Source organism: Erinaceus europaeus, chromosome 17 (genome assembly GCF_950295315.1).
Source record: "Erinaceus europaeus chromosome 17, mEriEur2.1, whole genome shotgun sequence".
Classification (NCBI taxonomy): Eukaryota; Metazoa; Chordata; class Mammalia; order Eulipotyphla; family Erinaceidae; genus Erinaceus; species Erinaceus europaeus.
This window is the reverse complement of record NC_080178.1, coordinates 1,728,345-1,737,546: the sequence shown is the minus strand read 5'-3', so window position 1 is coordinate 1,737,546 and position 9,202 is coordinate 1,728,345. Positions and strand designations below refer to the sequence as shown.

Here is a 9,202-nt window from a genome sequence, read left to right as displayed (position 1 = left end):
ATGAGTGTTGAAGCAGGGCTGCAGGGGTCTCTCTGTCTACCCCCCCCCATTTCTCTCTGTTTTATCAAAGGAAATATAGTAAAGTAAAAAAAAAAGAGAGAGAGTTAAGGAGGGAAAGGGGTCTGGGCGGTAGCATGGCGGGTTAAATGCACGTAGCACAAGGACCGGCGTCAGGATCCTGGTTCGAGCCCCCGGCTCCCCACCTGCAGGGGAGTCGCTTCCCAGGCGGTGAAGCAGGTCTGCGGGTGTCTGTCTTTCTCTCCCCCTCTCTGTCTTCCCCTCCTCTCTCCATGTCTCTCTGTCCTGTCCAACAACAATGACATCAATAACAACAATAATAACTACAACAATAAAACAACAAGGGCAACAAAAGGGAAAATAAATAAATGAATACAACTAGAGAACTCATTCCTACCCCTCCTGAGCACAGACACAGCAAGTCCCCAGCTGAACACACCTGGCAGCAAAGAGGCAGGTGGACACTTGTCTCAGCTGTCACAGTGGAAAAATCAACCCACTACCCCCCCAGCTGCGAATAAAGAGAAAAGAAAGCCCACTTGCCCCGCTCAACTGCGCGGGCAGCCAGGAGGAAGCTGTCGGCGCCCCCCTCCCCGAACCGTCCCTGCCAACAGCTTGAGAGGAACCTGGCAAAGTCCCCCGCCAGGGCCAGGGCTGGGGACAGGGACAGGACGTCTGTCTGTCCCAGAGAAAGAGCTCATCCCTCTCAGTTTCTTTATGTATCTATCAAATAAATAAATAAATAAGAAGGGAAGGAAGGGGGGGTCCAGCGGTGGCGCAGCGGGTTAAGCGCAGGTGACGCAAAGCGCAGGGACAGGTGTAAGGATCCCGGTTCGAGCCCTCAGCTCCCCACCTGCAGGAGAGTCGCTTCACAGGTGGTGAAGCAGGTCTGCGGGTGTCTGTCTTTCTCTCCCCCTCTCTGTCTTCCCCTCCTCTCTCCATTTCTCTCCGTCCTATCCAACAACAACGACATCAATAACAACAACAACAATAACTACAGCAATAAAACAGGGGCAACAAAAGAGAATAAATATTTAAAAAAAAAAAAGAAAGGAAGGGAGGAAGGGAGGAAGGGGGGGGGGCTGGGTAGTGGAGCACCAGGTCCAGTGCATGTGTCCATGTGTCACCGTGCACCAAGGCATGGGTTCGAGCCCCTGGTCCCCACCTGCAAGGGGGAAGCGTCACGAGTGGTGGAGGGCACCAGAGAGGGACCCCATCAGAAGGCAGCAGAAGGTGGGCGAGAGGAGCCATGTCCCCGGGTGGGAGGCCAAGGCTCATGTCCCTAGCTGCTCAGCCCCGTTCTGCCCCCAGAGCAGGAGGCGGCCCGCGCTCTCCCGGGTCCATCAGGCCAAAGCCCTCCCCCAGGCATGGGCTGTATGAAACGATTCCACCTGCAAGTGGGGACCGGGATGGGGCTTGAACCCGGGTCCTTGCACACGGAAACTTGTGGACTTTACCGGTTACACCACCACCCAGACCCTACTTTTTTAAAGTCTTATCACTAATTTTAATTAATTGATTTTTGCCTCCAGGGTTATCGTTGGGGTTCGGTGCCGGCACTACGAAGCCACTGCTCCTGGAGGCCATTTTCCCCATTTTGTTGGACAGGAGAGAGAGAAATTGAGAGAGGAGGGGGAGACAGACAGACAACTGCAGACCTGCTTCACCAGTGGTGAAGCTTCTCCCCTGCATGGGGAGAGTGGGGCCTTGAACCCAGGTCCTTGTGCTTAGTACTATGTGCATTTAACTTGGTGTGCCACCACCTGGCCCCCGCTTTAAGGCTTATTTAATGTGTGTATGTGTGTGTGTGTGTGTGTGTGTGTGTGTGACAGAGAGAGAGAGAGAGACAGACAGACAGACAGACAGATGGAGAGAGAGCCTGAACATTACTCAGTTCTGGCTTCTGATGGTGCCGCGGGATTGAACGTGGGGCATCGGGCAGCAGTCCTGCACTCCACCACACTGAACAATGTCACACCACCTTCTGGTGACTGTTCAGCCCACAACCTGGGCCACACCTGGGAGGCAGCCACTAGTGGAGCAAAGGAAACCCCTCTTCTGTGTCTCATGCCCCCATGGCCTGCACCCCAGTTTGAGGCTAGAGCCTGAACGTCCAGCACAACGCGGCCTCCTAGCTGCCCCCCACCCACCCCCAACAAAATGGCCAGGCCCCAAGCTGTCATCCAGAGAGGACTCAGGTGACAAGAGACACACGGGGCCCGGAGACAGACTGCCTCAATATGGCAGAGTCTTGTAGGGAAATTGTGAGGATGTGGCTGAGCTCGGCAGGGCTTGACTTGAGGGGACATCCACCCCCTTGTCTTATCAGACTTACTATCTTCATAATCTTTGTTTTGCCTGAAAGATCCCCACCCACTCCATTCCTTTGATCTATCTTTCTACCCTCAAGACCCTCCCAGCCTCCAGGGTATTATTATTAATCCTACCAGTTAAAACTCCTCGCAACAGTTGCTGGGGAGGTCCACACCGTTCCCGGCCCCCTTTGCCCTTCTCCGCCCCTCTCCTAACCATGTATGTCAAGCCACTTCCGTTTCTGTCTTATCTCTGCCATGTCCCGAGCTGGAGGAGGGCGGGTGTGCAGACCAGGGGGCTGACGCTGGCCATGGCAGTTTGCGCCATGTGGCTTAACCAGGTGTGCTGGTGCCCGACTCTGGAGCGCTCAAATGAATAAAGATTTGAATTGTCCTGCCTCCATGAGCTTGGTTCCTGGGTCACCTCTGTCTGTCTGTCTGTCTGTCTCTTTCTCTCTCTTGACGTTAGCCCAACAGAGTCTGGCCGACGTCTGTCCCTCAGGTGGGAAAAAGTCCCCAGCAGCATTTGGGGGGGGCAGAGCCACAGCTCGGGGCTGCCCCCACCCCTACCACCCCTCCCTGTAGGCTGCAGGTTCCTCTGTCACCCTCCCCACTGTGGCCACGACAGCAACTTCCTGGGGGCACAAAGCTGGCCTCAAGTGACCCTCCTCCCGTCAGAGTATGAAAGGGTGTCACCCAGAGTCTGTGACCCCAGGAACCAGGGTCCTGATAGCAAAGTGACCCCCCCCAATCACAGGTGGCCGCTGGCCGGGGACGCTTTTCCCCTGACCACAAGGTCACACTCCCGGCCACCCACTCACGCCATCGGGCTCCGAGGGAAGCCCAGGCCCAGGGGCCCCACTCTCCTCATGGCGGCTGTAGCTGGGGCAAGGCACCAGGACACACGTGACAGCAGACAGCGGCCCCGCCCAGGAGGAGAGACCTCAGCCCCCCACCCTGAGAATTCTGACGGCCTGGGCACTGCGGGGGACAGTCACCAGGCCAGCATGCCCAGGGCCATGGCTGTGTGCCATTGCTGGGGACAGTCACTGGGTGTGGGGAAGGGACTCGCAGCACATGTGTGACAGCCCAGGGACATAGGTGGAGGGGGGCAGGTGGCACAGGGGTTCTGCACACAGACTCTCCTGCCTGAGGCTCTGAGGCCCCAGGTTCCATCCCCAGCACCACCGGCAGCCAGGGCTCAGCAGGGCTCTGGGAAATAATAATAATAATAATAATAATAATAATAATAGCTCTGCACACAGACTCTCCTGCCTGAGGCTCTGAGGCCCCAGGTTCCATCCCCAGCACCACCGGCAGCCAGGGCTCAGCAGGGCTCTGGGGAAAATAATATTATTATATAATATTATGTATATATATTACAAAGCCAATGAAATTAAAACGGCCTGATGCTGGAACAAAAATAGACACACAGACCGACGGAACAGAGTCGAGAACCCAGAAATGACCCCCACACCTATGGACATCTAATTTTTGATAAGGGGGCCCAAACTGAACCACTTCATTTCACCAAACACAAAAGTTAGCTCTAAATGGATCAAGGACCTGGATGTTAGACTGGAAACTATCAAATACTTAGAGGAAAACATTGGTGGACCACTTTCCCATCTAAATCTCAAGGGCATCTTTGATGAAACAAACCCAGTTGCAAGGAAGACTAAAATAAAAATAAACCCGTGAGATGATATTAAATTGAAAAGCTTCTGCACAGCCAAAGAAGCCACCACCCAAACAAAGAGACACCTCACAGAATGGGAGAAAATCTTTACATGTCGTTCATTAGAGGCTAATAACCAGAATATAAGAAGAGCTCACTGGGGGCTGGGGGGGGGGTTAAGCGCAGGTGGCGCAAAGCGTAAGGACCGGCGTAGGGATCCCGGTTCGAGCCCCCGGCTCCCCACCTGCAGGGGAGTCGCTTCCCAGGCGGTGACGCAGGTCTGCAGGTGTCTGTCTTTCTCTCCCCCTCTCTGTCTTCCCCTCCTCTCTCCATTTCTCTCTGTCCTATCCAACAACAACAACAGCAATAACAACAACAACGATAAACAACAAGGGCAACAAAAGGGAAAAAATGGCCTCCAGGAACAGTGGATTTGCAGTGCGGGCAGCGAGCCCCAACGATAACCCTGGAGGCAAAAAAATAATAAATAAATAAATGTAAAAATACCCCCAAAATAACATTTAAAATAAAGTAATTTGGGGACTGGGTGGTGGCACATCTGGTTATGTGCATTTGTTACAATGTGTCAGGACCTGGGTTTGAGCCCAGAGGCCCTGCAGGGACGCAAAGGCCTTGTCTGTGCCTCCAGCCTCTGGCTCCCTCCCTGAAGGGCCCGGGGCCCGTGCACACTAGAGAGACCCCCACTTTCCAGGCCTCAGAGAGCCGCCCCCACGAGTGACGCTCAGACACGGGCCAGTCCCCGGCCCAGAGTCCCCGGCTCTCCCCACCCCGATGGCGACGGCCGCTGTGACAAGGGCTCCGGGATCCCACTGGCCCGGAAGCATCCCGGGTCTCCCCGGCGCGTTTTCTGTGATTTTCCCAACAGATGCTCTGCCTGGGGTCCCGGCCGGGGCTCAGCAGACACCCCGCCTCGGGTGTCTGGGTGCCGCCCCTCCAGACTCTTGGGGCCAGGGCCCTGCGTCCGGCGCTTCTCCCACCGCGGGTCAGCCCTAGAGCCCCTCTCTGACCTCCCACCCAGCTGGCCGGGGCCTGGCCGAGCCGTCTGCCCTCTGCCTCCCCGCCCGGGACGGTGCCAGGACCCCTCTCCAGACCCCGGCTGAACAACTACTATGCACTGAGCCCACAAGGGGCCGCTGACGCCAACTCAGAGAACACTCTGGAATTCCAGCCCACAGGCTCCCCATTCAGCCCAGGGTGGGCACGGGGGTGGCGGGCACACAGGGTCCCTGTGCGTTTCTGAGGGTGCCGGGGAGACAGGCGGGGGGACCCAGAGAACCACGGCCTGGTGGCAAAGGCTGTCTGTCTGTCTGTCTGTCTGGAACCTTGCCTCCCACTGTCCCCCACGAGGAGGGAGACCCTCACCTCAACACAGGACACAGCGCCTCCCTCCAGAGGTGGCCGAGGGGGACGTGAGGGGGACAGAGACGGTGTGACTCTAGGTCTCGGAGAGCTGCCCGGGGCTGCAGGGGGCACTGGACACCCCCTCCCCACAGGCCCTAACAACCCTCCTCTCTCTCCCTCTCTTGCTCTCTCACTCTCCACCACCCTCTCACTCTCCTCCTCTCTCTGCATCTCTCTCTCTCTCTGCATCTCTCGTTACAAATGCCCTAAGTCATGTGCAGGGCTGGGCCGCAGTTCTGATGAGCGTCCTTGCAAAGCGGGACCCCCCCACGTGAACATCAGTTTGGGCTGAGCCGGTGGCCGATGGGGCGGCTGGCGGGGGAACGGGGCAGGGGAGACGGCCAGACAGACTCACCGGAGGGGCCGGGAGCTGCGTCTCCGGACGGGAACAGGCTGGTGGCACAGGACGGAACAGGCTCACGGGCCACGGGTTCGATCCCCGGCCCTGCAGGTAGCCAAGGCCAAGCCGCGCTCTGCTCAAAACAATAAAACGAGAGATAGTAAATGGTCCAGAGAGGAGAGGTTGCTCAGGTGCGGAGAGGACCTGGGGCCAGCTGGGGTCCCGGGTGGGGGGGGGGCGTGGGGCACCCTCACCACCAGCCTTGGCCTCCTGCTCCCCACACTGGGGGCTGAGGAGCCGGAGACCCAGAGACACGAGAGACATGAGAGACAGGGACACAGTCCTCAGCTTTTCAGCCCTGGCCCTCGCAGCTAAGGCTGAGGGGGTGTCCAGACCCCCCCAACCCAAATCACCCTGGAGCAGAAGCAGCCGGGACCCTTGTGACCTCTGTGTCACCTTCAGGTTGGGGAGCAGGGGGGCAGGGGAGAGGAGGGGCTGAAGTCCCCAGCAGAGGTCTCGGAGCAGGGACCCCAGCCCCACAGCAGTACTGCAGACCCCCAATCTGGGGGCCAACAGTGGTCCTGGGTGCCCTCCCCAGGACTGAGCTCAGACAGGCCGGAAGCTTCTGCAAGATGGAGAAACATGACATGGCCAGTGACAGACGGAGGACAGACGCCTCCCCCATGAGGACATGGGTGACAGCCTCGGGGGCCTTGGGGCTCACGGAAGACCCGCGTCCCAGAAGCAGAGAGGGGAGGGGGCTGAAACTGCCCAGAGGGGTCAGACACACAGATGCCCAGATTCAGGGAGCTGAAAAATAATACCCAGTTTTGAACACACACGTCATCAGGTGTGAGGACCTGGGTTTGAGTCCCGGGTCCCCACCTGCAGGGAGGAAGCTTCCTGAGCAGTGAAGCAGGGCTGCAGGTGTCTCTCTGTCTCTCTCCCTCTCTCTTCCCCTCCCTTCTTTTTTCTTTAAAAAAATTATTTATGTTCCCTTTTGTTGCCCTTGTTGTTTTATTGTTGTAGTTATTAATGTCATCGTTGTTGGGCAGGACAGAGAGAAATGGAGAGAGGAGGGGAAGACAGAGAGGGGGAGAGAAAGACAGACACCTGCAGACCTGCTTCACCTGCTTCACCCTGCAGGTGGGGAGCTGGGGGCTCGAACCGGGATCCTTATGCCGGTCCTTGCGCTTTGCACCATGTGGGCTGAACCCGCTGCGCTACCGCCCGACCCCCTCCCCCTCCCGTCTCAATTTCTCTCTGTCCTGTCCAGTAAGATGGGAAAGCGGCCACAGAGCAGTGGATCCGTAGCGAAGGCACCGAGCCCCATCAGCATTTGCTCATGGATGTCATCTCAAAAGACAAAGGACTCGGCAGCCCCAGGGCGCGGCAGCCCCCAGCAGAAGGCTCCCAGGACGCCCGGCAAGACTGGGAGGGCCACACAGCAGAGCCTGGGGCCACACACAGGGCCACACAGCAGAGCCTGGCCAGTGGGAAAAGGAGCGGAGGCCTGCAGCCGGCTCCCATCCTGCAGAACCGAACCGGGGTGGAGCCCACAGCCCATGGGGAGCAGGCATCTATCTCCAAGCACGCAGGGCAAAAAACGGCAGCTTCTGCACTGCCCTCTGGAGGGCGTGCCTTCAAATTGTCTATCTTTTCCTGTGTCATAAGTGCTACAGAAACATGTTTTGAAGGGAGTCGGGTGGTAGCTCAGCGGGTTAAGCGCACATGGCACCAAGCGCAAGGACCAGAGGAAGGATCCTGGTTCGAGCCCCCGGCTCCCCACCTGCAGGGGAGTCGCTTCACAGGCGGTGAAGCAGGTCTGTGGGTGTCTGTCTTTCTCTCCCCCTCTCTGCCTTCCCCTCCTCTCCCCCTTTCTCTCTGTCCTATCCAACAATGACGACATCAATAACTACAACAATAAAACAACAAGGGCAACAAAAGAGAATAAATACTAAAGAAATATTTTTGAAAGCTGGTCTACATGATGCTTTTGTTGTACAAGTAAAGTAGTAGCTACAGCCACTGTACTAATAATTCCTATAAGTGCTGGAATTCCTAATACTAACGCAGCTATACATCCTTTTGGTCTTTTTAATGTACCTGTAATAGTGATCAGAGCCTGAATTCCCGGGTCATCAAATCATGGTTGTCTCAATTCTATTGGGAGCATGACATAAGGGTTTGATGTAAAATAACCAACATTTCTACCCCCAAAGAAGAAGTAACACAATTTGTCAAAATACAGCCTTGACATTCAGTAATAAAAATCCCAGATTTCTCTTTGCTTATATATGAGCAAGAGGTGCAGAGGAGCTTTTTATAAGCAAAGCATGCGGTGGGGAAATACAAGCCCTGACTTCACTGCCTGCGGAAGGCCCCTGAGGCCTTTGTATATACACTAGATTCATGGCAGCAAGAGTCTAAATCAATCAGGACACATTCGTGAATCTTCACCATTAATTTGTACTGAGTACAGGGGATTGACCCATCCTAATCCAAAGCCTGTCCTGAACACTGGTTCAGGTTCAGGTACTAGAAAGTCAGACTGATTAAAGACTTGATTACAGAAGCCACAACTCCCACCTTCTGCTCCCCATAGTGATCCTGGGATAAAGAACAGGAAAGCTAGCCCCCACACCTATGGACATCTAATCTTTGACAAAGGGGCCCAGACTATTACATGGGGAAAGCAGAGTCTCTTCAACAAATGGTGTTGGAAACAATGGGTTGAAACATGCAGAAGAATGAAACTGAACCACTGTATTTCACCAAATACAAAAGTAAATTCCAAGTGGATCAAGGACTTGGATGTTAGACCAGAAACTATCTAATACTTAGAGGAAAATATTGGCAGAACCCTTTCAAGCATACATTTTAAAGACATTTTCAATGAAATGAATCCAATTACAAAGAAGACCAAGACAAGTATAAACCTATGGGACTACATCAAATCAAAAGCTTCTTCAAAGCAAAAGAAACCACTACCCAAACCAAGAGACCCCTCACAGAATGGGAGAAGATCTTTACATGCCATACATCAGACAAGGGTTTAATAACCAACATATATAAAGAGCTTGCCTGACTCAACAACAAGACAACAAATAACCCCATCCAAAAATGGGGGGAGGACTTGGACAGAATATTCACCACAGAAGAGATCCAAAAGGCCGAGAAACACATGAAAAAATGCTCCAAGTCTCTGACTGTCAGAGAAATGCAAATCAAGACAACAGTGAGATATCACTTCACTCCTGTGAGAATGTCATACATCAGAAAAGGGAACAGCAGCAAATGCTGGAGAGGGTGTGGGGTCAAAGGAACCCTCCTGCACTGCTGGTAGGAATGTCAATGGGTCCAACCTCTGTGGAGAACAGTCTGGAGAACTCTCAGAAGGCTAGAAATGGACCCACCCTATGGCCCTGCAAT

The 9,202-nt window shown here is 54.8% G+C and overlaps 1 protein-coding gene across 4 annotated transcripts in view; it reads right to left on the bottom strand.

The window, feature by feature from the left end:
- Nucleotides 1-9,202, bottom strand: part of LOC103109703 (SH3 and multiple ankyrin repeat domains protein 2-like) — a 53,871-nt gene that overhangs the window by 26,975 nt on the left and 17,694 nt on the right. Inside the window, exon 1 of one of the 4 annotated variants that reach the window (XM_060177280.1) lies at nucleotides 5,786-5,825. The exons of the other annotated variants lie outside the window; for them this stretch is intronic. The gene's annotated coding sequence lies outside the window, so the exon portion shown is untranslated. Of the gene's footprint in view, nucleotides 1-5,785; nucleotides 5,826-9,202 lie in introns of those variants that run through there. 4 annotated transcript variants of the gene reach the window in all.